General features: G+C 44.3%; 1 pseudogene; it reads left to right on the top strand.

Moving 5' to 3' along the window:
- Positions 1-297: 297 nt before the first annotated feature.
- LOC114619467 lies at positions 298-856 on the top strand (annotated as a pseudogene).
- The last annotated feature ends 3,333 nt before the right edge of the window (positions 857-4,189 follow it).

Raw genomic sequence — 4,189 nt, 5'->3', positions numbered from 1 at the left:
GAATTATGTGGTTTCAACACCAGGCCTTTTGCCTTGGCTTTTACCTCCTCTCTGAATCCATTTACCTTGGATCATCAAGAATCATCTTTAGAGAGCAGCGCCTTGGAAGTTCCGTGGATCTATGTCTTGCTTCAACAGCGTTTGGATGGAACAGACCCGGGGACTCTCACTTTATTAGCTTCCAGCCTCCTTACAAGTCTCTCCAGTCACAGCCTCCAGGACCATCTGCTCACCGCCTTCGGCTCCCAGGACCAGCCAGCACTGTTTTCAAGGTTAGCCCCATACTGTGGATCAGCCATGATCTCTTAGATTTGTCAGTATTATTCCACTGAAGTGAAAACTGGCATGAACCCCTGGTCAACTTGCATCTGCGGGCCTCCTATATCTACCTCTCTGAGCTTTTTTTTTTTTTTTTTTTTTAATTGGGATGACCTGGCTTTGGAGGGCATAGGCCACTTCTTCCAAGAACTGGCCAAGGAGAAGTGCGGGGTGCCGAGCATCTCCTCAAGTTGCAGAAGGATCTTGGGGGCCATGCACTCTTCCATGTTGTGCAGAAGTAATCTCAAGGTAAATGGGGTAAAACCCAGGAGGCCATGGAAGCTCCCTGGCCCTGGAGAAGAACCTGAACCAAGCCCTCTTGGATCTGCATGTCCTAGGTTCTGTCCACACAGACCCTCATCTCCGTGACTTCTTGGAGAGCCACTTCCTGGATGAGGAGGTGAAGCTCATCAAGAAGATGGGCAACCACCTAACCAACCTCTGTAGGCTGGCAGAGCCATAGCCAGCGCAGACTGGTGTATCCCAGGCATCTCTGGGCTAGTATCTCTTTAAGCTGCTCACTCTCCAGCATAACTAAGAGGCCTTTGTGTCTTCCAAGGGGCTCCCTCCTCTGCTCTGCAGTAGCCATCCTCAGGACCTCCACCTGAATGAACCTCTAAAGCCACTAGGCAGCACTGTAACCACCCTGGAGCCTCTCCCAAGTCTTGAACCAAGTAAAAACAAAGCTTTTTGAAACAACAACAAAAAAAAAGAAAGGAAGGAAGGAAGAAAGAAAGAAGGAAAAAAGAAAGGAAGAGAGAGAGAGAGAGAGAGAGAGAGAGAGAGAGAGAGAGAGAGAGAGAAAGAAAATCATCTTGGGTGGGTAGAAAAGTAGACCAGTAAGTTTGTGTACAGTTGAATGCAGTTGAATGCTGACCTTAACATTCTATTCTAAACCCAGATCAAGGTTTCCTCAGGGATGTGGGCTCAGTGTGGTTAAGTGACCAGTCTGAAATAGCTCTTTAGATTGAGTTTTCCCTTTTAGTCCTCCTCCTTACTCTTAACAGTGAGAGAAACCCAGTCATGGACCAATGTTTGCTGAGGCCCTTGTTCTCAGTCTGGGGCAAGGCTGACTTAGACATCTGGACACAGGAGAAAGGTTTAGGATGCAAATGAATCAAGGCAGAGCTGCCCTGGATACACTCTAATTTCGCCTGAGTTAAAATGACATTTGCTACATCTTAGAAATTTGGAAAGCAGAAATATAAGTAATAGTAATTTTCAAATGACCACTTTAGGAGACTCAGTTTTTGATTTTATAGTGTTGAAGTAGGAGCAAGACTGTTCTGCAGGAGAGCTATAGGCCTGCATCTGGCTTGAGAGTAGAGTAATGGGGGCTGTTTCCAAAGTCATGACTGGACCTTTTCTAAAGGAGGTAGGAGTTTGGTATAAAAATGTTAGAAACAAGCAATATAGCAGGGAAGAAAAACCTCTTGAGGTTTACTATAAACTGACCTTGGAATAGCAAATAGAAGTCAGCCATGTGTGTGTTTATTGTGGAAAATAAGGAAGTTGGGATGGAGGGCGTCTGAAAATTGCAAATTGGTATAATAGCAAGAAAACTTTGAAGTTTACTATAAACTGACCTTCACATACCTACCAAAAGTAGGCATGTGTGTTTACTCCAGGAGGAACTAAAAATGAGATAGCAAACAGCTAAAACAGAGCATTCTTCTCTGATGAAGGCCAGCAAGGGCACTTGGGGTTATGTTTGAATTCTCACAGTTTTATCAAATTACCAAATTTCAGGATGTGAACCTATAGTAATAAGAGTTTGCTTCTCTGAGATACCATGCTCAAGGGTGTGAAGAGTACAGATCCCAAAGAGATGACAGGAGGCAATCTGAACATGGATTTCTTCTATATATAGACACAGAGACAAAAAATTCAAATGTGCAAGGGTATTGGACATGGAGGCAGGCAACACTGGTTGGAGTGCCACCGTGGAGAATGAGACTGAGATGGGAAGGCAACCAGCTGAAGCCTTAGCATGGGGTCATCCTGATGTAGTCTGATCAACATTTGTCTGCAATGATCAACAGCCTTCTATTCACAGTACATGACTGTGAGATCTGGTGGACATAGCAGGCAGAGGAGTCCTTAGCAGCTATCTAGATGGGCAAAGTCTTGCCCACTCCCTGGTAGATGAGTGATGAGCTGGTGCAAATGTTGAGAGTCTGTAGCTACAGGGCAGAACTCCAGTTCTAGCAGCAGTTGGTAGTCCAGAGTAAGGACCAGTGTGGGAAATCAATAAGCCCAGAATTTCCCGTTTTCAATTATTCCCTGTGAAATAATGGAACACAGGCTTAATAACTTGTGCATTTGTTTCCACGTTACACTGGTCGAGGTGAAGACACAGGGACTTTCCTTCTGAAGAGTGGAGCCGGGTATGGGAAAAAAATTCACAATGTCAAAAAAGATTATGCTGTTTTTATTGGCACTGAAAGTCCCATAGATTAGTAAAAAGAAACTCTGAGACGCCCTTTTCAAGTGGTAGAGTGGTCAGACTGCGGTTCAGGTGAATTCCTGGGCCAGTGTAAACATCTCCTGACTGACTCTGTGGATTGGTGCCTCCACTCATTTCCCTGAAGAAGTAGCCCAGCCAAGGCCCACTTTAAAGCTACTGTGGCTTCAAGAATTTAGAGGCACAGGGAGTAGGATTTTCTTCCTTCTTTCCTTTCTCTCTCTCTCTCTCTCTCTCTCTCTCTCTCTCTCTCTCTCTCTTTCTTTCTTTCTTTCTTTCGTACCCTAGGTCTGTACAGCTGAGGCCCAGAAGGTCCTCCTATTTTTACTTCCCAATGGTAGGGCTGCAGTCATGTACCTCTGTGCCCAGTTTATGTGGTGCTGGGGATCAAATCCAGGGTCTTGTGCACATAAGGCAAGTTCTCTACCAAGTGAGCACATCTCCAGGCCCATCCAGGAGTTAGGATTAAGTAGAGCAGTGGAATCCCCATTTAACAAATGCGTCTGATCCCCAAGTTGGTCTTGAAGTAAGTACTGTCTAGTACACATGGTAAGCATCGAGGGAGGTTTTCTTTTCACTACTCAGGGCCCTGGCTTAACCCAAGGAACCGAGTTGCAAGGGCTGAATTGTTCCTCAATTCCTGGGAAATGTAACCTTATTAAAAAACAACCAACAACCAAACAGCAGTAACAACAAAACAACCTACCTGTAATCCCAGTACTTGAGAGGTTGGGAGAAAGAGGATCATGAGTTCAAAGGTAGCCTGCACTACATAGTAAAATCCCCATATCAACGTCTCCCAACCTCAAAGGCCTTGGTAACTCATATGAATGAGTCTTAAAATGGGCTCATCTTGGTTTAGTTAAGGTGGCTGTAAAAGCCATTGTACGTGTCCTACATGAAGAAAGCAGAGGCAGATCAAACACGAAGAGAAGACAGTATAGAAGGTGATACCAAAGCCAAGATCAAAGTGAACAAGGGATGCTGATAGCCATCTACAGTGGGAGAGCCCAAAACCCCTTTCGGTTTATCCCTAAACCTCTGGCAGGACCTTGACTCTGGACTTTTAGCCTTCAGAACTGTGAATAGAAAAAAACAAAAAAACCCTATCATGAATATGAGTAATGATATCCATTTTATAGTTATTTTATACTCTCTGTGTATGTATTCAAATTATACACCAGTTTATAGATAGGTTGTGCTATATCCCCAGCTTTGTTCTGAAATTGACAGAGTAACAATGCCTAAGTCTTAGAAGTGCTGCAGTTCTTTCTTCCCTTATCACACGCAGTTTAGACAAGCCACTTGGCCTTAGTAAACTGGAATTATTTCTTGTTTTTGTTTATTGTTCCCTTTCTCCTTCTGAGTGATTTCCTTTGGCTGTCTGCTGTCACTCATACTTCTTTG

This window comes from Grammomys surdaster, unplaced genomic scaffold (genome assembly GCF_004785775.1).
Source record: "Grammomys surdaster isolate TR1022 unplaced genomic scaffold, NIH_TR_1.0 63, whole genome shotgun sequence".
NCBI classification, from domain to species: domain Eukaryota; kingdom Metazoa; phylum Chordata; class Mammalia; order Rodentia; family Muridae; genus Grammomys; species Grammomys surdaster.
Note: the sequence above shows the minus strand (reverse complement) of the source record. Positions and strands in the feature narration are given on the sequence as shown.